The sequence below is a fragment of the Leucopleurus acutus genome (genome assembly GCF_964270905.1).
Source record: "Leucopleurus acutus genome assembly, chromosome: 17".
NCBI lineage: Eukaryota > Metazoa > Chordata > Mammalia > Artiodactyla > Delphinidae > Leucopleurus > Leucopleurus acutus.
In genome coordinates, this window is record NC_139159.1 from 15171437 (window position 1) to 15186996 (window position 15560).

A 15560-nucleotide genomic window follows, 5' to 3' on the forward strand; every position below is an offset into this window, starting at 1 on the left:
ATTCTGGGACTGTCTCAACCTCACCTGGCACAACACACCTATCTCACGAGGTGTGTACCTGCCCAGGAGCACACTTTGGAAGCGCAGGTAACGCCATGCAAACAAAACATTTGGTTAGGAGGGACGGCTTTTGTTGCTGTTGCTGTTGCCTTGACCTCTACTCCCATGGATAGATTAAGGCTTTTAGTAGAAACAGACATATAATTCAGAAAACAAGGCTCAGTTTTTTCTTTAAGAGAAAAATCAGAAAGCCAAAATTCAACGTAAAAAGAACGAGCAAGGAAATATGGCGTTAAAGTGGCACAGATACTCCTTTTCCAGTTTAACAATCTTTGGTAGTTATTCTTTATATTTCCCATAGCACTCAGAACAGACTAATACGAGATAAATAATCTTCTGAAAGAACAGAGAGTCAAAAGGAAGGAGGATGGGTAAAGGAAAGAGGGAAGAGAGAAAGGAGAGTTAATGGTGCTGAATGAATGTAGTTTTATGGGGAAAACTAAGCCAATGTGTTTACATGAATGTGTGCATAAAAAGAGGAAAATGGAAGAGTAAAAATGCTTTAAAAACTGGCCTGTCATACAGTTTCCAACTGTGGCTTTGTATTAATAACACCCACTGGAAGATAATTTCAACCCACCAGTAAGCCTATTTTGTCCTGAGTTCAGCAGTCCATTCTACATACAAGGAGCAGAGGGTTCCATCCAGGGGGGCTAGGATTAGGATCCTCGTCTGAATAGCTAAATGACTGAGGGCATTTTGTCAACTGTCAAAATATTTATTTTCCAAATCACAGTGCCTACCATGCTGACATCTGAAGGAAACAGCACAAAAATAGCAACACAACTAAATGCTGGCAGATTTCTGCCTAAAGCAAAAGAGATATAGTTAAATCTACTAAATTTTGTTTAGAATAATACTGATTTTCAGGGGACACTGCTCAAAATCTCAGATTTGTAGCTCAAATCAAGCTGCCCGTCTTCATGGGAATTTATACACTCTCAGTTAAATCAGACACCTAATCACAAATCTTCTCACATCTATGAACAAAGAGGGAATTCAAAATCCAACAAATATTCATTTGAAATGTACTTTCAATCATGCCATATCAATATGGACATAATTTCTTTTATGTCTTGATACGTTTAATATCATGTTTAGTATTTAACAACAGAATGTATTAGTATCACAAGAAGTATATGATGCTTCATTGTACTTTGGAGAACTCTCTCTACATGTTAGTACTGAAGAGTTGAGCTCTACCTAGTATGTGTGAACAATTCTTCACTCACCCATGTCGCCCTGTCCTCTCACCCCAGGTATCTCTAACATAGAGAAAATGTACTTATAAATAAATCCAAAATATATATGAATCCACAGTGAGTTCAGGTTTCCATGGCAAAGGGAAAATTACATTTCAAGGCTATACTGTCAAATAGATTTATCTAACACTTGCTCCTGTTTTGACTATCAATTCTGACAAAATTTTATTGGCCAACTTTAAAAATGCTTAAAATGTGAGACTGCAATGGAAACACTGATATAGCTGTAGATTAGGAAGCACAGTTCAGCCTGTTAAATAAATTTTGTCTTTTTAAATTCAAACTACAGAATTTCATTTCCCTATACTCAAACCTGGAATTTGCATTTACACTCACAGATAGAATCCCTAGGAAAGTGTGACGAAGCATACTTAATCATGTTTTCAAATCAAAATTTTAAGCTATATTCAACAACACCTCCTTCAAGAACATTTTGTCCACAATATTGTACATTTAAGATTCAAAATATTTCTATATAACATCTCCTACTCAGCCTTGAAAATAAACTAAACAAGGAAAGCTGAAATTATATTTGAACCAACCCTGCTTTACCTCAAAGCTATGTCACTTCGTTTCTTAAATAATTAAAATATTTCCCACAGAGACATAAATTATTACACCTTCCAAGATAAGGGTTCTAAGTAATTCTATAGTCACAATATTTCACACAACCTGTTCTCTGCAGGAAAAGTGATTCATCCAACAAACCACAGATGCCACTCATAACCTGAAGTTTCTAATATTGCAAGGGAGAAGGAATGCTGATTCATAGCATACCATGTTTATAACAAAAAAAGCAATCCAAATGGTGGTCTGCCAGGTACCTGCCCCCCAAAAGTGAGTATGAAATTAAAGTGCCAAGGTAGAACTTTAAATTGTTTAGGTCATCATTAAATTTCAAATGAGTCATCATGTTTCAGTTTGAAATAAAGGTTAGCAGTTAAGACCTACTAATGAAATATAAGCAAAATAATATTTGATTTTAAAATTAATTTTTAAGTCCTCAAATATGAATATGATTTTCCTATACTACGTTTATTGCCACAAATATGCTCGTATGCAGGGCTATTTAGGCAGAAAATGGAGCTCAGGGGTTAAGATCAAAGTCTTCAGAGTGGCAAACTGCCACTTACTTGATATGACCTTGGGAAAGTCACTTAACCTCTCTCAGCTTCAATTTCCTTATCTGTTATTCTGAAGATAATGAAAAGCACTTATATAATGCCTGGCTCACAGTGAGGGAGCAATAAGTAGTAGCTGCTGTTTTTAGTGTTATCGAAGGAGTCTCTGCAAATTGCACTTGTAAATTAGATGTGAATAAGAAATGGCTGTGTAATTCCTAAAATTTTACTTAAAAAAAAAGCCTAAAGTTCAAACTTAGTTCTTTTTATAAATGAAAAACCATGATGGCGGAAGGAGAAACCAATGCCTGAAGAAGGTGAAACAGATCAAAAAACAACACATACGAAAAACAAAAGACATGAACCCAACAGTAGCGACTAACATCCTGGAACACTTAAAGAAAACTGCCAAAGACAAAAGGAAATGGGTGGCTCCTTCGATAATGAATTCAAACATCAATACAGAGGGCAGAAAAATGACCCAAAATTCCCCCCAATCTACAAAAATAAAATAACCTAAGTAAATTACATTTTGTATGAAATGACAGGTAGTGGGAAATTTTTAGCTTATTTGGCTTTCAGAGATTAAAACTGGACAACTAATGTCAAATATGTTGGTACTTTGCTCTCCATAAAGATAACACAAAACATTTCCAAATGGCAGCATGATGGAGTAAGGAGGTGAGAAGCTCCCACATTTGCTTCAGGTTTACCCGTCACTTGATCCTAAGAACCTACTACGGTGGTGACAAAATAAATACAGAATTGGAAGCATTATCCTCTGAATTCTACCCTGATTAATCATACTTGAGTACATAAAATATGTAACACAGGTAATTTCTCTGAACATTTATGAGCGATATACTCGAAGTATCTGATATAAATTCATATTTAGAAATAAGTATAAGGAGCTATTTCTATTTTGTATTTACAGATGCAGAGTTCAATTACTCTGTATATAAATAAATTCTTACTATGTATTACCCAATAATTACGGTAACAAACGCTTATTCAGTCTTTCCCATACAATAAACACTATCCTAAGGGCTATGGATACTGTTTTCAATAAGAGAAAAATGGCCCCAATGTTCATGGAGCTTATATTCTAGTAGGGGAAACTAAAAATAAGAATACATCACATGATCATAAACATTATGATAAAAATAAATCAGCGTTGTGTGATAAGGAGTGATTGAGAAGCTATTTCAGACTGGTTGGACCAGAAAGGCCTGCTCATTAAATCTACCCACATAAGACTGAAATTTGATGCCAAAATCTATAGCAAGCAATTTTTAATTTACATATAAAAATAAATGCAAACATTTTGCTAGGCTATGAAATGATAATTCACCTCATCCAATGGGTAAATGTAAACTCTTCCCAAATACACACAGTAAACACTGATAAACAGATATGGTCATTTTACCTCCAAATACCATTTCCAACACATTCATAGTGAGTTTTCATAATAAAACAAATGTAGACAAATATACAACACTTTTAAAATTTATATTCATTTTACTTACGTATTATTTTGCTAAACTATAAATAGTATAATTTTAAATGTTTGATTTTACTTAAAAATCAAAATATACCAACAGAAAAGCTTACTTTTAAACTCACCTGTGCCTGTACACAGTGCAGAAGATCTATAAAGTTGTAGCCAAATCCAAGAGAAATCTGCAATATAAAGAAACAAACAAATATGAATAAAAAACGCAGAATCCTGTTAGACTCATTAGAGTGGATGTGATTTTTTACAACCAATATACAAATAATACTCATTAATAACATCTCTCCATTAAATTGCATGGTAAATCGAGAAGACGACCTGCTACCTTACTTCTATTTGTACAAACTAATGTAAGACACATAAGGCTACATTTCAGTGTGAATTATGAGGTGTCTACCCAACAAATTTTGAGTGCCCGCCATAACACTTATTACACTTCCTGGTAGCTGCCTGTCTAATCACTAGCACTGAAAGCTGAATAAAAGCAGAGGACGCCTGAGCTACCCATTTCCACACTGCACTCCTAGCCCAATGCCCAGCCCACAGTAACACAGTACACAGGAAATGTTTGCTGAATGAATGAATGAATGAACAAGTTAATTAATTAATTAAGTTCACATACTGATCCTAATTTGCTGTGATTTATAGTTTGCCTATATGGAATAGAAAGGCTTGAAATTATTGAAATAAAAACCTATGTCATGATTGCTTAAACAAAGACGTTTAAAAGTGAATAATTCATCTCAAAAAAAAAATCTTGTGTAAAATGATGTAAAAATGATGCTATAGGGAATTCCCTGGCAGTCCAGTGGTTAGGGCTTGCTGCTCTCACTGCCAGGGGCCCGGGTTTGACCACGGGTCAGGGAACTAGGATCCTGCAAGTCACGTGGTACGGCCAAAAAAAAAAAAAATGATGCTATATATGACAATTTGCATGAGTAAGAGTGGATAAGAAAAGGAAGAACTGAACATTTTCAATAATGAGGGCAACCGAGATTCATCTGGGTGTGTATCTTTGAGAACAAAGAACTTAGCCATGAAGGACTGTGCAGCACTTTCTCTGATCCACACAAGGATCACTTCCACTGTACCAAAGAAGTTTATTTATTTCCAAGATGCACAGTCAGTAATACGAACACAACCAATATGTGCCTATCATATTTTATGTGGATTAATGTTTACCACTCTTGTGTATATTATGGACCTAAGAAAAACTGCCTGACTGCTACTAGTAGTAGTATGTCTTTATTTTAACTAGTATGTACTACTAGATTTAATCAGCTTCAAGGAATGTTTTTACAACTGCATTTTTTTCCTTCAGGTGACACCAATTGGTAATAATTCATACTTGGATTCATTATCAGACTTAAGAGTATTAACTTTCTGATGCGCCCTTTACTCTTTAGAATAATAAATAGAACCTAATAGTAGAAAAAAGCTAATGTTAATTTAATAACCCAAACTGCCATTTTTTCTAGGGCACTAGCAACATCTGATTTCATAAAGGGGAAAGAAATGGGGAAAAAATGCATTTTGGTTTTTGCCAGGACCTGATCAATCCGGAGACCATCACAGGTAAAGAAATGCAGCTAGGGTATTAGGCAGAGATGATTCATGAAAAACAAAAGGAAATCTGTATGCAGATAAGAGGTTATCACAGTAAATAAAACAAATGGGTTCTCCTCAAGTGGCAGCCTGTGAGTGGTGAGCAGTAAACTGTTACGTAACAGGGGTCATCAATTCTTTCCAGCACTGCCGGCCTACTTAAGCCCATTCTAATTCTATACCAACAACTAATGTGCTCGAGGACATCACACTACGCAACAGTCAACAGTTAAAACTTGTGATGTGAGTGTGAATGATGATATTAAACAATTACTGCTTGATCTATACCACTCAGAAGGTTTTTATGAATGTGCTAATATAATGAGGAAAAAGTGCTAATGAATCCAAACTAAAGTAAGATACACATGGACATGAACATAGAAGACGTGAATCATTTCCACAGTATAGTATGATACCTCGGTGTAACATTTTAAACCAGAAGAATTAACAAAATACTTATAAACATAGAATTATAAAATGTTTTCTAAGTCACTAAAGGAAAAAAATAGCTATTTAAAGCAGAAGTACGGGCACTGACCACCTATAATAAATCGGCATCCCCCTTCTCATCTACGAGTCCAGATAGCTTTCAGGAAGCTACTTTAGGAGTTTCAAGGGATGGAGAGGGGAAGACCGCCCTGGGCCTTCTGTCACCGGCAGACTGACAGAAGGAAAGACAGGAACACTGCAAGAAAAGGCAGGGATACACGCATGTCGTCCTTTTCTCTCTTACTACCACTACTATTTCCACTGTATAAACTAAAGAGATAAACCTCCTCTCCATGAAGAGGGCCGCCTGGAGCAGTTGAGAGAACCTAGGGTTAAGACCATCGAACAGGTGAGGTTTCAAAACCTGGCTTTCTCATGTGAATACTGCTGCTGTTAATATTGTTCCATCACTAGCAGCTGCTTAGTTGTGTGACCTAGGAAATGTTATTGTGGACTCAACTATAAAATGAGGATGATGATGTCCTCTTCGCAGCACCTTGGAAGTATCAAATGAGATAATTACATAAAGCACTTGGTACATGGTAGGCATTACACATAATTATGATTATGGCAAGTGTGATCCTGCTAAATGCTGCTAGCTGTGACAGGTAACTCAATAAAGTGACAGGTAATGTCAGGCCTACCCTACCCGAAGTAAAAGTGATTTTCCCTGAGATGTCTTAATAGTGTCATCTGCCCATAACCACCCAGACGATGTATAAACAATGAGCCTGCTGGGAAAGTTCTGAATGGGGACCACTTTAAGACTACACCAAAAGCTGAAAGATACTACCCGACTTCAAATCTTACAATAAAGTTATAATAATCAAAGCAGTAGGGTACTGGCATAAGGATAAACAACGGAAGAGAACAGAGTCCAAAAACAGGCCCACACATTTATATCAATTCATATTCAACAAAGGTGGTAAAGTAATTCAATGAGGAAAGGGCAGTCTTTTCAATAAATGGTACCAAAAACTGATTATACATACGGGGGAGGGGGAAAGAACCTCAACATTTACCTCGCACCTTGTATAAAAATTAACACAAAACAGATAGGATGATAGATCTAAAAGTAAGAACTAAAACTACAAAGCTCGTGGAAGAAAGCACTTGGAGAAAATTATTGTGGATTAGGCAAAAAAATTTTAGGTATGACACCTAAAGGCATAGAGGAAAAAAAAATTTTTAAAGACCATAAAAGGAAAAAACAAAACTGAATTCCTTTAAAATTAAAACTTTTGCTCTTCAAAAGAAGTCATTTAACAAATGAAAACACGAGCTAACACAACACTGTAAAGCAATTATACTCCAATAAAGACGTATTAAAAAAAAACAACAGACTAGAAAGCAAAAAGCCACAGACTGAAAGAAAATATTGGCAAAATAATTATCTGATAACATACATGTATTTAGAAAATATAAAGAGCTAAATAACTATCTAATAAAGGATGTATATAGAATATATAAAGGACTCTTACAATAACAAAACAGATAATTCAACTTTTTTTTTTTTTTTTTCTTTGCAGTACGCGGGCTTCTCACTGTGTGGCCTCTCCCGTTGCGGAGCGCAGGCTCAGCGGCCATGGCTCACGGGCCCAGCCGCTCTGCGGTATGTGGGATCTTCCCAGACCGTGGCACAAATCCATGTCCCGTGCATCCATCCGTAGGCGGACTCTCAACCACTGCGCCACCAGGGAAGCCCCGATAATTCAACTTTTTTAAATGAGCAAAATATGTGAAGACATCCAATGTACACAAAAAAGTACTGAACATTAGTCATTAGGAAAATGGAAATTAAAACCAAAACAAAATACCATAGCCTATCCAATAAAATATCTAAAGTGCTGCCAAGGATATGGAGAAACTAGAACCCTCACAACTCATCCTTTGCTGGTGGGAAAGTGCAATGGTACAGCCATTTTCCAGTTTGGAAGTTTTTCATTATATAACCCAACAATTTCACACCAAGGTGTGTTTTCATTCCTCTTGGGGACAGATGACCATACAAAGAGTTGTACTTGAATGTTCCTATCCGTTAGATCCAGAATAGCCAAAAACTGAAAACGATTCAAAAGTTTATCAATTGGAGAATGACTTTTTCAGAATGTGGTACATTCATACAATGAAATTCCACTCAACAATAAAAAGGAATGGATTACTGATGTATGCTACAACATGAAAGGGTCTCAAAAAACATTTTGCTAAAGAAAGAAGCCAGACACAAAGACAACATACTGCATGATTCCATTTATTTGAAATTTCCAGAAAAAGCACAACTACAGAGACAGAAAACAGATCCATAGTATCCTGGGTCAGGGAACACAAGTGGGGACTTGACCGAAAACGGACACATTTGGGGCGGATAGAATTATTCTAAAACTGGATTGTGGTGATGCTAAAGAAAGACGTATAAGAAACATGAGACACACAAAACTGTAAGAATTTACTAAAACTCTTCTTTTAATACACTTAAAATGGTATGCAAATTATACCTCAATTATTTTAATGGTTAAAATTTTTAAATTATTTTTTTAAATGTACCTCTGTGTCCCTGCTCTTTCTTCCTATGTGATAGCTAACTGTGTGAGTAAAGGGATCTAAGGACTAAAAGTAGTTCTAGTAGCAAATGGTGGTGTGAGCATTTGTCAAGTAGAGCATCAACTAGCACAAGTTACACATCATTACTTTGAGGCAAAAAAAAAAAGAAAAAGAGAGAAAGAAATCGGGATTGAGCCTACATCACTCATTAAAAAGATTGCTGGCAGCATTAAAGCTACAGGTTGTGATTTCTTTAAAAGCAGGAGACGGACTTCCCTGGTGGCGCAGTGGTTGAGAGTCTGCCTGCCAATGCAGGGGACACGGGTTCGAGCCCTGGTCTGGGAGGATCCCACATTCCACGGAGCAACTAGGCCCGTGAGCCACAACTACTGAGGCCTGCGCGTCTGGAGCCTGTGCTCCGCAACAAGAGAGACCGCGATAGTGAGAGGCCTGCGCACTGCGATGAAGAGTGGCCCCCGCTTGCCGCAACTAGAGAAAGCCCTCGCACAGAAACAAAGACCCAACACAGCAAACATAAATAAATAAATTTTTTTTTAAAAAAAGAATCCGCCTGCCAATGCAGGGGACACGGGTTCGAGCCCCAGTCCGGAAAGATGCCACATGCCGCAGAGCAACTAAGCCTGTGCACCACAACTACAGAGCCTGTGCACCACAACTACAGAGCCTGCACTCTAGAGCCCGCGAGCCACAACTACTGAGTCCATGTGCCACAACTACTGAAGCCCGCGCGCCTACAGCCTGTGCTCCACAACAAGAGAAGCCACCACAATGAGAAGCCCACGCACCGCAGTGAAGAGCAGCCCCCGCTCGCTGCAACTAGAGAAAGATTGCACCCAGCAACGAAGACCCAACACAGCCAAAAATAAAATAAATAAAATAAAAGCAGGAGAGAGTTAGGAAGAGATGTGCTCTATGTTTTATTTTATTTTATTATTATTTTTAATGAATAGTTATGAACAGAGCCAGAGGAAGGAAAGTAAGCCGGGAAGAAAATGAAGTGACATCTGTAATACTAGCTAAGAGAGCACTTTCTGACTAGTAGGATGAGGAGGGACCATATCTTGCTGTTTTGGTTTAACACAGCCATGAATAACAACAATAACTATCATTCAATGAATGCTTATTTCATGAGAGCTCTGGGCAGAGGGCTTGAAACGTGTTACCTAATTTAATTTTCCTAACAACCTTATGAGGCAGGTACTGCCACTACCATCACTATTTTGTAGATTTAGAAACTTAACTGAGACGTGAAATACTTTGTCCAAGGTAACAGAGCTGATGTGGCAGCAAAGCCTGGATTTGAACACAGAGTCTGCCTGCTGAGTTCACGCATGCTCTTACCCACTAGGCTATTACGGAAAGTTTGATAATGTTATCACTGTCGCCAACTTAATTTGAAAAAGATGGCCCAAAATGTGATCAGCCTAAAAACGGCCTCCTTGAGTTTTTTGGTGTAGTGCCAATAAGAGCAGCATATTCCCCACATCACTCACCCCTGGCTGACACTTGTTAATAAATCATGACCTTATTTCTTCCTGACTCAAATGTAGCCTCACTATTTTCTCAAAGTTGTCACTCCAGTTAAAGGAAGTCATCAACAACAGTGTTGGTATGCAAATGAAAATATATTTGCCGACCATAACAACTAACTTGATTTTTGATGGACAACAGAGTACATGGCACGTGCTACTGGAAAGAGATGACTAGCCAAAGGGGAGCCATACGGCCACCATACGCCATGTTCCAACAGAGGTCCTATTATTGGTCTTCTTTGTTATTTAGCCAGCATCACCCCAGTCATCAAGCCAGTCAGACAGGTTGACAGAAATGAAGAGGACACATGGGGAAAGGAAGAAAAAAGCTAGAGGTACTGATCAAATTACTTGAGATTTTTCAACAGTCCCAGCCAAGCATATCTGAACATATACCCACCACAAGCGTAAACCCAAAATGTATGATTAATACAATAATTTATTTTTCCACTTTTTGCTTAAAAGCACAAAAACTCCCAAACAACTGAACATAAAACATACCCTTAACTCAGCATGTTTCAAATCATATAACATCAAGAGGAGAGCTATACCTTCAAAACTTAACTATGAGAACTACTTCAGATTACTGAACAGGACATGGTATTTGGTATATATATAACATATATTTTATATAATATAAAATGTCCTAAAAAGTTTTAATGTAAAGAATGTGTACCACACATGCAAGGTAAAATTCTTTCCCTATTATTAAGTTAATGGTGCTAAAAATAACATCTAATCTACAGAAGAATAATTTATAAGTTAACTGATTAACTTCTATATATACTTCACACAAGCTTATGTTTTCTTTGTTTAAAGAGTTTAGACAATGACTCCTAACCAATGAAATTCTTTATACAAGGAATCTAAAACAATAAAACATATAACAAAAAAGACACTCACAGATATAGAGAACAAACTGGTGGTTACCGAGGGGGAGGAGGGAAGGGGAGAAGGGGCAAGATAGGGGTAAGGGACTCGGGCATATATCCAGAGAAAAACATGGTTTAAAAGGATACATGCACCCCAATGTTCATTGCCGCACTGTTTACAGTAGCCAAGACATGGGAGCAACCTAAATGCCCATCGACAGATGAATGGATAAAGAAGGTGTGGTACATATATACAACGGAATACTACTCAGCCATTAAAAAAAGAACGAAATAATGCCATTTGCAGCAACATGGATGGACCTGGAGATTATTATACAAAGTGAAGTAAATCAGACAAAGACAAACATGACATCGCTTATATGCAGAATCTTAAAAAAAAATGATACAAATGAACTTATTTACAAAACAGAAACAGACTCACAAACTTAGAGAACAAACTTATGGTTACCAGGAGGAAGGAGGGGGAGGAGGGATAGATTGGGAGTTTGTGATTGACATGCTACACTGCTACATTTAAAATAAAATGCCTGGGACTTCCCTGGTGGCGCAGTGGTTAAGAATCTGCCTGCCCATGCAAGGGACACAGGTTTGATCCCTGGTCCGGGAAGATCCCACATACTGCAGAGCAACTAAAACTGTGAGCCACAACTACTGAGCCCGTGTGCTGCAACTACTGAAGCCCGCTCACCTAGAGCCCATGCTCCGCAACAAGAGAAGCCACCACAATGAGAAGCCCATGCACCACAACGAAGAGTAGCCCCCACTCGCTGCAACCAGAGAAAGCCCGCGCGCAGCAATGAAGACCCAACACAGCCAAAAATTTAAAAATAAATAAATAAAATAAAAAATAATACTTTAAAAAAATAAATTAAAAAAATAAAATGCCTTTCTATGAAAATAACAAGGGGGGGGTAAGGGATTCAGAAGTATGAACTACTTACATATAAAATAAATAAGGATATACTGTACAGCACAGGGAATACAGCCAATATTTTAGAATAACTCTAAGTGGAGTGTAATCTTTAAATATTGTGAATCACTGTTATACACATGAAACTTAATATTGTAAATCAACTATACCTCAATTTTAAGCATAGAGGTTTAATTTATGACTTCATAACTTTTCATCCATACTAAATATAAAAAATTCATAAGCCATAATTAAAATAGATATATAGAAAAGGATATATCCTCTATTTAAAAACTAAGCTACAGGTAGGTCGACATACACAGTTGATATGTATGATATAATGACAACATCAATTTCACACATCCCATACAACCATTCCTTTCAATTCTGTCTCTCACCGACTATGATCAGAGCCAACACAGGAATGCAGCATCAAACAGTTACTCTCCAAAGAGTAATAAAAACAGTGGCTCTCCAAAGAGTAATATTCTTGCACAGAGAAAGACCTAGAAGAAAAATTCACCTCACATGTAGTTGAATATACATGACTCCAATTTGGGAGAGGACTAAAGATACTAAATTTGAAGTCACTAACCTGAAGACAGCATTTAAATCCACAGATATGGTTTAAAGGACAAAGAGCTGGGAATCTGGAATTCAGACACCCTAAGGAACTCCTCCTTTGAAAAATTATGTAGGAAAGGAATTAGCGGAGGAGAATGAGAAGAAATTACCTAAGAGACAGGAGGGAGAGCAGGACAGAATCTGAGAGACGGAGTTCCCAGAAGGAGAGAGTGGACAACACTGTTCAATGCTCAGTAGTGAGAACTGCACAGTTTCCACTCGGGTTTGCAAGCAGAAATTGCCCATGACCTTCCTAAGGAGAGTTTCATCAGAATGATAAAGACGTAAAGCAGACTGGAGAAAGTTAGAGCGTTGACAAGTGAATAGGAAATAAGGATTTGGACACAGTGTGTGCAAATGATCACTATCATGATTACCTTATGCTAAAATTTCTCTTCCCCTCTAGGCTGTGAGCATCTTGAGGACAAGGGGTAAGGTTTCCTCCACCTCTGAGTAAGAAGATAACCTGAGGCTGGACTAGTGACTTTTAAACAACTCTCCTGCAGAAGCCCTGGGTCTTTAATCAGGGCGCTCAGCCCCAAAATTCACACAATAATAACCTTGAATAGAATTAGAAGGGAGAAAAGACACAATAATGTATTGGGCAGAAATTAATCTTCCTTAAACAAAAATAAAAGGCTCAGGGATGACTCCCACCAAGACGAGAACATGCCAACCAGACAACCAACCAGTCCCCCCAAAATAAAAGGCTCCCAAAAACTATGAGTAGAATTTTAACTGTTTTCCTCCCAATAGCGTAGATCATTTTGCCTTGAATGTTCCCTATCATTCTCAGTGAAACAAGAACAGGTACTGAAGCCTACTGTATACACCAGAATAGTAGAAGATGCCCACTGATTATCAATTTATTTTTTACAATAAATCAGCTTGAGAGGAAACATCTACCTTCCTTAATAAAATAAAATATATACCCTGCAAATATTAACAACAGAGAAAAAAAATCTACTCCGGGGGAGGGAATAAGACTGTGAACTCCTCTCAGAAACTCACCTTCTCCTTGGATTTTCCCCCTAATTGATGATGCAAGGACTACTCTGACTGCTACAAAATGAGCCGAGAAGCTTCCCCTCATATCCCCAAGTGCAACACACACAAGGTGGTGTAGTACCTCAGGATTGCAGGGTAACAAAAAGAAGTGAATCAGAAGTAACATTAAAACTATATGATCTGTCTATAGTTTAACCCCCAATACCCAGCAGTACCCTCAAAAACCACGTCACAGGGACCAGCACAAACCTTCTGTCCACCAAAGCCCGTCTTCTGAGTTTGTTCCCTGAGAACCAGCCTCTCCCCAAAACGACTGTCACTGTCAATTCCCACCACGTCCAGGGAGGCCATCCATGGCTCTCAACACTGTAGGACCACATTAAGATAATCATCATTTCAACATAATGAAGGGAATATTCTTTAAAACCAAACAAAAAAACCATACTCAGTATGAAGGAGGGTAGGAGAATGTCTTCTTTAAAAGGAAGGTGTTATATAATACCCATTTTATAGACAAGAGGAGGTAAGACAATTTGTCTAAAATCAAAGAATGTGTGACAGAGCTGGACATCAAACCAGTGGCTCCTGACTCCAGGTCCTATGTTCCTATGACTCTGACTAGGCAGCTCTAATCCACTAAAGACAAAAAAAAGTAGCAAGCACCAAAACAATGCTATTTTTTTTTTCAAAGTGAAAACAGCTTATGTGTGTATAATATGTGTTTACAGCTATAATTTTATATCACATATGTTTTTCCCCTTTCCTTTGAGTAAAATTCCAATTTTATGTGATATAATTAAGTGTAGCGATATTTTACAGAGTTCTGGAAAGAATATGGTATCCAAAAATGAGCGCTAGACTACTAGGAGAAAAGCACTGCAACTTAGAGCAAAATGGACAGCTTATCCTTGGAGTACCGTTAGTATTTGTCTCTCTGTCTGTATGACTTCAGAGTCAATCCATGGTTCCAACGGTCACTCAGGAGAAATATTATCAAAAAAGATACTTCATCAGAAATTTGATTCATTGTGTGGGCTGATAAAGAGTTTCCCATTTTGTTAAAATACTTAAAATGCAATTTTTCATTTTGCTATGTGTCTGGGTTTTGACAAAAACATTGAGGAACAAATGGAGAAAACTGAATCCTGTGGCCATAGCACAATTTTGCCTCAAAATTTAGGTCTGGAAGAAGCTTGGAAATAATCTATTGTAATTACTCAGTTTTACAGATGGAAAACTGAGGCTCAAAGAGATTAGTGCCTCTCCTGACAATGGCAGTACTCCCTTTGACTAATGGAATTTCTATGAACCCAGAAACAAATATTATCCTAAAAATGCTGGCCTTGCCACCATGTCTGAACTGTGTGCTATGGAAATCATCATCAAATATGTGTCCGGGGCTTCCCTGGTGGCGCAGTGGTTGAGAGCTGCCTGCCGATGCAGGGGACACGGGTTCGTGCCCCGGTCCGGGAGGATCCCACATGCCGCTGGGCCCGTGAGCCATGGCCGCTGAGCCTGCGCGTCCCGAGCCTGTGCTCCGCAACGGGAGAGGCCACAACAGTGAGCGGCCCGCGCTCGGCAAAAAAAAAAAAAAAAAAAAAAAAGTGTCCGCCTTCCCACCAAAGAAGGGCATTATGTACCCAAAAAGGTATGTGAGAAGCCTGTTAATTAGTTGTGAATCTAGAATTTTCAGATAAAATATCTAACAATACAAAATACACATAAAACTTGAAAGATCTGGAGAGGAGAGGTCTAACGTGCTAAACACAAAACAGCAAGGAGGGCCACCTTGTGTTAAATATCAGGTGTCAGCGACTCTGATACAAATTTTACAAGCATTATTTTTAATATTTTCCATAAGCAGGCATCTATCAATTCCACTCTGCAGAGGAGGAAGGTGAAAGTCAGGGAAGTTAAGTGATTTCCTCAGTTTAAAGCAAGAGGAAGACCTGCTAGTGGCATCTAGGTCTCTCTGAGCTCA

The 15560-nt window shown here is 38.0% G+C and overlaps 1 protein-coding gene across 6 annotated transcripts in view; it reads right to left on the reverse strand.

The window, feature by feature from the left end:
* Nucleotides 1-15560, reverse strand: part of NCOA2 (nuclear receptor coactivator 2) — a 269851-nt gene that overhangs the window by 165395 nt on the left and 88896 nt on the right. For all 6 annotated transcript variants that reach the window (XM_082858344.1, XM_082858348.1, XM_082858347.1 and 3 more), the window contains one exon: nt 4067-4123. The gene's annotated coding sequence lies outside the window, so the exon portion shown is untranslated. The remainder of the gene's footprint in view (nt 1-4066; nt 4124-15560) is intronic.